This window comes from Pelobates fuscus, chromosome 6 (genome assembly GCF_036172605.1).
Source record: "Pelobates fuscus isolate aPelFus1 chromosome 6, aPelFus1.pri, whole genome shotgun sequence".
In the NCBI taxonomy this organism is placed as follows: Eukaryota; Metazoa; Chordata; class Amphibia; order Anura; family Pelobatidae; genus Pelobates; species Pelobates fuscus.
This window is the reverse complement of record NC_086322.1, coordinates 22,640,543-22,652,243: the sequence shown is the minus strand read 5'-3', so window position 1 is coordinate 22,652,243 and position 11,701 is coordinate 22,640,543.

Genomic DNA, 11,701 nt, shown 5'->3' with positions numbered 1-11,701 from the left:
CCCACACAGACATACAGTGCCCCCATACACACACTGCCCCCTAACACACACACTGCCACCCTTACGCACTCACACTCACTTCACCGCTCACACACACACTGCACCTTTCACACACACACTTCACCCCTAACACACACCACTTCTCCTATGCCCTATATCCCAGCAGACCCCAGGTAAGTTGTCAAACTGTTCTTAAACGGTATGACTACTTACTCCGGGGTGGGATCCTGGCACTACTGGCACCATAACTACTACACTGAGCTGTAGTGGTTATTGTGCTAGGATTATTTTTTTTAAATAATCTACAAGTGCCCCTCCCGAGATCAGGCTCTGGATCCGCCACTGGTTCCGATTATAATGGTTCCTCGTACAATTTTTTACCACATCCCTCAACCAATTCATGCCTTGCATTCGCTCCTTGCTTATTAGTCTTGGCCTCAATCCAAATTCCTTCTCGGGACATTCATTCCGTATTAGGGCCGCCACAGCAGCCTCAAGTTGTCAAGTTCCAACTCATCTTGTAGAGAAGATGGGTCGCTGGAAGTCCTCGGCATACAACCGGTACATTCCAAATCCAGAGAAGAAATCAGGCTCGCTTTCTATAATATGTCTAAATGATTTGTTATGTTTAATAAATGTCATATACTTTTTGGCCCTCTTTTGCAGGCCTAACCTCACGTCGGTTTCGGCACACCTCAACCGACTCTTTTATATTAAAACTACACACAGGTTAATGTGCGCCCCTTCCATAATCCCGTACACAAATAGAAGGCGTATGCCTGAAGTTGTGGGAGGGATTTTATGCCTATTTAAACCCAGCAAACCCCCTTACTCACCTGTCTTCGACGATTTCGATAATTCCCTCCCACCACACCCTCTTTATATATCATTATATCTGGGTGGGCCCTCTTTTGCAGGCCTAACCTCACGTCGGTTTCGGCACACCTCAACCGACTCTTTTATATTAAAACTACACACAGGTTAATGTGCGCCCCTTCCATAATCCCGTACACAAATATATATATATATATACACATACACACACACAACATACAAAATACAAAATCCAGCGCACGGTGGGCGGGGCCGGACCGCCGGGCCGAATGGCCGCCATCAGCATGGGCTCCAGCGCTAAACTTCTGGAAGAAGCTCTTAATACAGCCCCAGGCCGCTCAAAAGCAGCATTCCCCGCCATCCCTGAAGGGGGAGAGGCCCCGACACCGACTCGATACCCGCACGAAACTCACTGCATACTGGGGAGGCAGAGAGGGTCGTGTCGGGCCTACACGCGGCACCTGAACGCCGGCGTCCACTCCTTGCAACATGGCGCCGTGGAACTGTGCATTGCTGAGACACCCCGCCACACGATAGACGCTCCGACGCGGAGAAACCCTCGGCCCGGGGCACGGCCCTGCCCCCCCCCCCCCGGCCGGTGGGGGTCATCCCGGCCTCATGGCGACGGCACGGCCCACAGCGGGAGCCCCCGCATGAGCTATGTGCTGAATGCCTACACTGGCGATAGCTGTGTGATGGACAGCCAGCCAGCAGAAAGGGACACTTACACAGAGGGGAGGACAAACTTCCCTGAAGAGTTGGAGTAACTAAGAGAAATACCCACCAAGGGGAGCTGATCTGGACGGCCTGTGCGGAATTTGACACTGCTGAGCGCCGGCCAGACCCCCCGGGATTGCTACTGGCCCGCAGGACAAGTGAGTGCCCTGGCCTCTGGGTCTGTGGGGTCCCCAGGGAGCCATGTCCCTGATGCCGTGAGCCCTGTGGGGCGGGACAACGCGGCCCTTCCAGCGGACCGGTGGCTGGGAGAAGCGAGCACCGGCCCCAAGTGTGTGGCCGGCACCAGGAGAGACATTAGGACACGCGCTTCACTGGGTCTGAGGCGGTGATGGGGAGGTGCAGGGAGTGAGTGGCCCACGGACTCTAGGTGTGGGGGTCGAGTGGACTGATTCAGCTCCCAAGTGCCCACAGCACCGCGGAGGACTCGGGTGCTGGGCTGAAGTAGTCTCGGAGGATGGATGGAGACTCAAGGTCTTGGGTGACGCACTGCGACCGCGCCATGGGAGGCCCTAATTGGACTGACATCAAGACTGGTCTTGCTCCCGTATTGTTTTAACAGTTCTGTGCTTATTCTCTAGATGTGGTTGTCATCTGGAGCATATAGATTCTGTGGGCTCTATCTAAGGGACATTAGTTACCGCTTATCTGAGGGCACAAATTAAAGCCCTGCGACATGCTAACCTGTTTAAACGGGCAGAGGCGCAGCTACAATGCAACCAATTACGCCCCTAAACTCCCACTGTTTAATTCTCACATGATGTATAATGAAAGTCTGCTTACAGCTGCGAATTAAGACTTACTCTTAATTAATTTCCTTTCTACGTTATCACTTGTACTGTATGTGATTGCTGAGGCTATGCCAGGGCATAACCAAACATGTGCTATGTTACTGACCTACATGCCAGGGCCACCTTAGGCGCAGCTAGAAATGCATTATATACCCATGATGTAATACACCTGCCCCAACAACCATACCGGAGTAATGGGCTAGATACAAGATGCTAATTGTCTCTATATGGTTATAGCAGCTGGGACACTGCGTTTAAACGTGGCCTCCCCAAGTTCAACTCGAGCTAAGAAATATAAATTCAAGTCAATGTATGTTTAATGTATGTGACAACCGCATTTTACATAGGAAGCCCGACTATAGAACCCTTACCAGTACTGCGCTGTTGGTAACAGTATACAACAGACCATATATTCTCAGTTAATTTCGTTACTTAAATGAACAGGTCTCAAAGCTCCGATAGATCGGGACGCCTCAACATCTGAGATCAAGTTACTTATATAATTTTCATAAATGTTATTAATAGCTCTTATTTTGCTGTAACGGTTGGAACGCAGCGCTTAAATGCCGCCTTCTCAAGTTAGATTTAAAATCCTGATATATACATTATATGAACGAATGCAACAGCTTCCATAATTGAGTAATTAGCTGACACAGGTCACCATTTGTTTTTCCTAGGGACGTGAATGTTGAAACGATATATCAGAAAACTCTGATCATGTGTTAGTTTTAAGCGTAGACATATGCCTCCCTGCAAAGTTCATGAACGTTTATATGATCTGCTCAATTCGCCTCTGCGCAGGCGACAATCTGCAACTACTCTTAAATACCGATGGTTAAGCCTCTGCGTAGGCGACTGTTCGCTCTCATGAAGAACTATCAGATGTAAGAATTCAAGACATGAAAACAATAAACATATTCAAAACAAAATCCAGCGCACTCACTTATTCACTAAACAATGATTTCACATTTTAGAGATTGTAATAGTTTTATTAAAAAACACCTCACCTAGGCAAAAAATAATGGCGGTTTAGTTACATTATATGATCATATATTGCATAAGCCTGCCACAACGTCAATGTACACAATTCTTGGCAGGTCCTACTCTAGCAGCCTAATGCTTGCTGTTATGAGATTAATCCACTTACTTGGGAAATACTTCCTTACTGGGACTCTCTGCAACTCAAGACTAAATAGGGTCCTGAAATGAGGCACCTGTGACAGGGAGGGGGGCAAAACCAAGGAGTTGGCTAGACTCCCACATATATAAATGAAACCAAGAGGGCTGCACTCACAAGAACATGCTTACATTATAGGGTGCTGCTGGGGCCAAAATATACAAAATACAAAATACACCATCTGTAAGATTTGAAATCATTGTTTAGTGAATAAGCGAGTGCGCTGGATTGTGTATTTTTATGTTATATATAATATTTATAAATAAATTGGCATGCACTCATGGTCTGTCAGATTAAAATTCCATTCTTTATTGAGGTTTAAAAACTGTGTGGATCAACATTTCAGTCCCCATCCGGGACTTTCCTCACGATCATGAATGACATTAACAGCGATGACATTCACAGTTAAAATGTCATGTAGAACTAAAAAAATATATATATCGTAATTTTTTTTTAAAAAAATTTACTTTCGTATTAAATTATATTTCATATCTAAATATTTGATATGAAATGAAAGCCCTGTTTACCCCAGAACACGTGTGGGTACTAGGGTACTGTGGGTACTAGGAAAAAGGTGAATTATACTTGAACAGACCTATAGTCAAACTACAGGTTTTGTTTACATTTTGTTTTGCGCAGAACATGTACATTTGCCTTAGTCCTTAAGGGTTTAAGCAAAGAGATCGAAAGAAAGACATAGATCATTCACATAACTACAAAGCCTGTAAAAGAATTCAAGGGGTCATCAAATCACCTCACCTAAAACAAATTGGAATATGTCAATATTTTTCTTTTTGTGTGACAGGGTGATTTATTGAGAGCAAGTTGTTCCTGTGAGAGAGAAAGAAGGGGTGATGACACTATCCAGGTGTAATGTCAGCAACAGAGACCACATAGCTAATGTGTAGAACAGGATCCAAAATGTATAACAGCAGCCTGGTGAAAATGATTTTAATTGGATGGTTTGCCAAATGTTAAAGCAGCAAAACATTGCCATTGTGAGACAATGAACCAAAACCTTGTTTGTGTGGCAAAATATCCATCCTCACTATGGTAGCTTTTGATAGAAAAACCCTTGGCCTCTATTACAGCTACAAATATTTTGAGATGAATTAGTACAAGGCCAGCTTACAGGTAGTTGTACAGGAGCCGATGAGATATAACTCTAATCATTTTTAATTTATCGTAGTTGAGCCAAAACCATGTAGAGGGTTATGAAAGAAGATCTAGAAAGATACCTAAAAACAACACAGAACTTCGGGATACGGCTGGAAGTTAATCTAAAAGGAACATAAAAATATACAACAATAGTGAAGCACAGTTAACACGTTTTTTTGCGCTGAATACAAATGCACTCACAGAATTAAGTAGAATATATCGCTCATAGGGTGCCTCCCCTGGTTGGAATGGGGGGTTGATAATCCCTTGGCTCCTTTATCAGCTTCCTTAATGATGCTCAGGACTCCAAACGGGTAATGGTAGAAAAAGATGTTTTTTCCTGATAGGTCCATATATACCAAAAATTTTTTTATTTTTGTTTATCTTTCACTTTAAGAAATAGTGTGTGTCATTGTTTAACATAGCAGTTAATAGCGATTGATTATGCAAAAATGTTTTGCTAATTTCACAAAAATATGCAGTCAATAAGGTTATTATTATTATTTTCTCTTTAGCAGATAGAATATATTGTTTTTTTCCGATTGTATATTTATGCTGAATTATAACGAAGGTGGAACGCATATGAACCGCTGGTGGAACGCAAATGGAACGCAAGTGGAACGCGGAAGTGCGTTTCAACCCCCACTTCCGGTTCCGGTTTTTCGAACGCGCCAAAATTTGATCACAGCAATACGAGGAGGATGGAAAGCAGCTGTTCAGCCCCCTCATAGAACCAATCAAGCAACGGACACTGGACACTACCCACGGAACCACCAATGGACACAGGGAGTAGCCCTATTTAAAGAGGACTCGGGGATGGGGGGAATAGGATGTATTTTTCACATGCTGTAATTGCATATTGATTTTATTTTATTTTGTATACGGTCCCTGATGAAGTTCTTTGCAGAACGAAACGCGTAGGACCATACCGTTCTTTCTTTTAAATATATTTTATATTGATGGTGATTATTCACTTTTAATCAATAAAAAACATATTTTTCTACCATTACCCGTTTGGAGTCCTGAGCATCATTAAGGAAGCTGATAAAGGAGCCAAGGGATTATCAACCCCCCATTCCAACCAGGGGAGGCACCCTATGAGCGATATATTCTACTTAATTCTGTGAGTGCATTTGTATTCAGCGCAAAAAAACGTGTTAACTGTGCTTCACTATTGTTGTATATTTTTATGTTCCTTTTAGATTAACTTCCAGCCGTATCCCGAAGTTCTGTGTTGTTTTTTGGTTATCTCTGTATGAAAAGGTCGTCTTCTCTGGGTAACCATCTTGGGAGGCTGTATTATAATTAAGTTAAGTACTTTTATACATTTCACTACGGTTATTATCCATAGTAGTGTGTATATTATATTGTACCACTAGAAAGATACCTGTCAGCTTTTACGGTTTGTGGATTATACCATTCGTCTTTTCTACACGGCGACATATTTCAAGGTTCTCTGGTTTGATAGGGATCATGTGTGAACAGCAATTTTCAAGTCCTGCTGCATTTGAGATCATCACTGATGCAGGATCATCCAAAGTAATTAAGGGTCATTTTCCATAAAAAAATAACTTTTTCCCTGTTATTTAGAATAATTTCCTTTTTAGAAAGTGAATCTCACCCAAGTCTCAGACCGTTTGAAGATTGTTACATTTGCACAGCGCACAGCATTTACGAATACCAAAAGGTAATATTTATATCTTAATTTCCAGTCCATAAAATTTTCTACAGCATGAACAATTGTCAGGTTTTTTTTTTCCATACTGTTCTTTAATAATATATTTTGATATCATGGCTGAAACATTTTGTTTTTCTAAAAACAATTTTGTTTTGGGTGATTTGGTGATCAGTTTGGACAATTTTTTCTATGCAGTTGTTTTGGGAAAAACAATTTAGACAAACTAAATTGGTGGGAAAATGCACCCAACAGTATACTGCAAATGAGATGCATAATATAATATAAATATTATGTACATATTTTAAGAGACAAAATAATCAAAAGAATGAAAAAAAATTGAAGAGCATTAAAAAAAATCTACATTTACATATTTATGCATTACATATTTATAATATATGTAATATATAAATACACTATATGGACAAAAGTATTGGGACACCTGACCATAACACCAACAGGGACTTTTATGACTTTGCATTCTAAATACATAGACATTAATATGTAGTGCCCCCTTTGCAGCTATAACAGTTTCTACTTTTCTGGGAAGGCTTTCTACAAGATTTTGGAGTGTTTCTACAGTAATTTTTGACCATTTATCAAGAAGAGCAAATTTGAGGTCATGCACTCATGTTGGATGAGAAGTCCTGGCCCACAATCTCCATTCTAGTTAATTGCAGAGGTGCTTGATGGGGGTGTGTCATACCTGACGTTGATACGCAACACTTGCAGACTCCAAGGGGTGCCGCTAGCCACCACGTAGATGCTGGTCCCACGCCGCTCTCACTTGAACTTCAGAGGTTGTGCAGACAGCATTGTATTCCTTCTATCTGTGAGGTTGCCGGACTTCCATGGCAACCTCTTGCCACCTACAGGCATCATTTGGAATTACTCTGTAGACTTTATACTTACCTTTCTGTGATGTCATATTTGTTCGACCCCCTGAGTCTACCCTGCACCTTTTTCTAAAATAAAAAGGTAAGAGGGAATTAGGGATATTGGTTTACGGCCAGCAAAGCAGTAAGTTGGCCTGTCAATAGTGTGTGATGTCTGCAGGGCCAGATTAAGAGCTCAGTGGGCCTGGTGCTGACAATTATGATGGGCCTTTTTACAGAATCTTATCAACCAAAAACACTAAAACAATGATACCTCCCAAGCATCATGTATCTGATGGAGATGGTGTTGGACGGAAACTCAAAGGATGCAGCTATACGAAAACACATACTCTATGCTAATCTCTCTCTAATTTATGCTTTCATCTTTCAAGTAAATCCATATCCCCTAACAGCAGTGTCCAGTGAAGCAGGAAGTCAATGTGCAGGGTAAAAGAGTGTGCCACTGGCGCAAATCACATGACCAGACCTGCCAAATTGGGTGAAAATGACCAAAAAGGGGGCATATTTGTCCAAAGAATTGGAAGTCCAGCCTGGCATGAATGCATGTCAGACTGCCTGCCAATCATACAGGCTGTCCAACTAAGGGCATACTATGCAGGCAGCACCCTGAGCTTGACATAAATGCATCAAATGATGCGCCTACTCCACGCTTTCTAAGGACTGTCCCCTAGCACTCACATGTCCAATTGTCTTCTTATCATCTTACTAGCAGGCAGAAGTTCCTGGTATATAGTCTAGGACAGAGAAAAGGCGTATGTAGTGTGTGTAGAAGAAAGGGGACATGCCACAGTGTTAGAGAGACCAAAGTCTGCATTATCTAAACTAATTTTATTGTCAGCCAGTCCACACAAGTTTTGTTCCCATGCATCCCTCTTAAGCTTCCAAACTTAAAGGGGCAATATGGTCACCAGAACAACTACAGCTTATTGTATTTGTTCTGGTAAGTAGAATCATTCCCTCCAGGCTTTTTAAATAACTCTGATGGCCACTCATTCGATGGCTGCAAGAGGTGCCTCCTGGGGCAGTACTGCCTAGTGTGCAGCACTACCATTCAGTGTCTGCACCCTCTGCATGCAGACACTGAAATTTCCTCATAGAGATGCATTGAATCAATTGATCTTTATGAGGAGATTCTGATTGGCCAGGGCTATGTTTGACTTGTGCTGGCTCTGCCCCTGATCTGCCTAGTTGGGAGTTTCAGCCAAATCCTATGGGGAAGCATTGTAATTTGCTCAGACCACCACTTCTGATGATGTCAGCAGACAGAGTCAGTTCAGAGGCAGACAGGGACAGAGACAGCAGCTGCAGACTTGAATACAAGTAAGAGTTTACTATATTTAGGGAGGCAAGAGGGGCCCAGGGGGGCTAAATGGTGGTTTTAACATAATAAGGAAAAAATAAATACATGATTGTATTCCTGACCCTATAGTGTTCCTTTAAGCAAGCGTATGTGAAGAGTAGTCAGGGTTGCCACCTTTCTTGGAAAAAAATACCAGCCTTATACATTTGTATAATTAATTAGTTATGCGTGACATCACATGATATAAATCACAAGGAGTGACATAAGAGAAAATTCTGTATAATCACCAACAAATTACTCACAGTTTGATTCTGCTGTATAGATGGATTGCGCCCAGTGTCTCCCTATCTCCCAGTGTCTCAGTCTCGCAAGTCACCCAGTCTCTCAGTGTCCCTATGTATCACAGTGTCAGTGTCCCCATGTCGCCCAGTCCCCTAGTCTCCCAGTGTCTCAGTGTTCCCATTTCTCCCAGTGTCCCCATGTCTCACTGTGTCCCCATGTCACTGAGAGACCCGGGGACATTGAGACACTTGGGGACACTGGGAGACATGGGGCACTGAGACACTTGGGGACACTGGGAGACATGGAGACACTGAGTCACTAGGGACACTGGGAGACATTGATACACAGACACTGGGAGACTAGGGGAAACTGGGAGCCATGGGGACACTGAGACACTAGGGACACTGTGACATGGGGACACAGACACTGGGAGACTAGGGGACACTCGGAGACATGGGAACACTGTGTCCCTAGTGTCTCCGTTTCCCAATGTCTCAGTGTCTCCCAATGTCCCTATGTCTCACAGTATCCCCATGTGTCTCAGTGTCCTCATTTCTCCCAGTATCCTCTAGTGCAGGCATAGGCAACCTTTGGCACTGCAAATGTTTTGGACTACACCTCCCATGATGCTTTGCCAGCATTATGGGTATAAGAGCATTATGGGGATGTAGTCCACAACATCTGGAGTGCCGAATGTTGCCTACCCCTGCTCTAGTTTCTCAATGTCCCCGTGTTTTCCAGTGTCCCCAAGTGTCTCAGTGTCCCCAGGTCTCCCAGTATCCCCTAGTGTCTGTGTCCCCATGTGTCCCCTAGATTCTCAGTGTCCCCTAGTGTCTCAGTGTCCCCATGTCTCCCTGCTGCTTTTCCCCCATCCCTCACTTACCTGAGTTCTAGAGCTGCTGTCTGGACTCTCTGTGCTGTGTAGCTGCTCCCCCACGGATCAGTGAGTAGTAGAGAGAGGGATGCTGTTACTTCCTATCCCTGCCTCTCTCCACACACAGTGACCCCTACTGGCCGGTGCTGGTATTGCAGAGTAATTTCCGTTTATACTGAGAAAAATACCTGCATTTGTATTGCCGGTATTACTGCAATACTGGCACTGGCCAGGCAGCCTCACATACCAGCTGTGCCAGTAAAATACCAGTCAGGTGGCAAACCTAAGAGTAGTGTGTAAATAAAAATATATATATTTTTTTAAATGGGCCTATTCCATGGGCCTGGGCCTGGGCCTGGAGCTGAAGCTTCATCAGCCCCTATGTTAATCCGGCCCTGGATGTCTGTAGCCTCTAACCATTGGCTTGCTCAAATCCAGCAGTAGAGCATAGTGCCACCTGATAATGGATAGGACAGGAGAAATAAGGGGAAAAAATGTATGGGAATCTTCTTTAATATATGATGACCTCTCTTGAGGGGAGTAGAATTTGGGGAGGAGAATATACCTTAAACCTCTGCATCTTGCTGTGTGCCATGAAAGGGTGGTGGGGATATCAAAGATCTCCCTCATCAGCCTACTGGCAGTCAGGGGCGGACTGAGAACCCTCAGGGCCCCCGGGCAAAATAAATCAAGGGCCCCCTTACAGGCCCCACCCATACTCCGCAGCAAGCGCCACCCATGTCCCGCCTCCATGCACCGCCTCCAGCCACACCCTACACAATCTTTAGACACAAGGAACAAAAGTGCAATAATCCCTTCGAGGCCCCAGTAGAGACTACAATTGAGGGCTAATGGGCCATGGAGGGGGGTCTTTCTAGCAGAGGCTATCTCAGTGTCCTTTAGAGAGTGTGTTAGAAAGAATCCCCTCCAGGCCCTATTAGAGACTACAATGGAGTCTAATAGGCTTGGAAGGGGGTCTTTCTAACAGAGGCCATCTCAGTGTCCCTGCTGGAAACAGTCGCCTCCAGGCCCCAGTAGAGACTACAATTGAGGGCTAATGGGCCATGGAGGGGGGGGAGCATTCTAGCAGAGGCTATCTCAGTGTCCTTTAGAGAGTGTGTTAGAAAGAATTTCCTCCAGGTCCCATTAGAGACTACAATGTAGTCTAATGGGGCCTGGAGGGGTGTCTCTCCAACACTCTGGTTCCTATTCACAATATAGCAACACAACATAGCTCGCTGATACCTAGGCCAAGTTAGCTCCTCTCACCTTAATTACTGTTTCTGGCTGGCAGTCTGTGGGCTTGCTGGCAGGCTGTGGGCTTGCTGGCAGGCTGTTGGCTTGCTGGCTGTAAGCCTAACTGGTGGCCTGTGGGCTGGCTGGCCGGCCTGTGGGCTGGCTGGCTGGCTGGCCGGCCTGTGGGCTGGCTGGCCTGCTGGCTACTGGGGCACTTGTAGATTATTTAAAGAAATGCACAATAACCACTACTGCTCTGTGTAGTCATTATGGTGCCAGGAGGGCGGACCCCCCTTTCAGAGTAAGTAGTCAAACCGTTTAAGAACAGTTTGACAACTTACCTGGGGTCTGCTGGGATATGAGGCTGTAGTAGGGTATAGGAGCAGTGGTGCAATGTGTAAGGGGTGCAGTGTGTGTGAAAGGTTCAGTGTGTGTGAGGGGGTGTAGTGTATGAATGTGTAGGGTGTGTGGGGCAATGTGTGTATGAGGGGGCTGTGTATGTGTGTGGCAATGTTAGTATGGGGGGCTGTGTGTGTATGGGTGGGCAGTGTATGTGTGTGTGTGGCAATGTGTGTAAATGTGTATGGTGTGTGTGGGTGTATGGTGGGCAGTGTGTGAATGTGTATGGTGTGTGGGGGCAGTATGTTTATGGGGCTAGAGTTCACTCTCACCACTGCGACCACCAGGAATCCCTGGTGGTCACAGTGTTGAGAGTGAACTCTAGCCCGTAGCTCCAGGGCTAG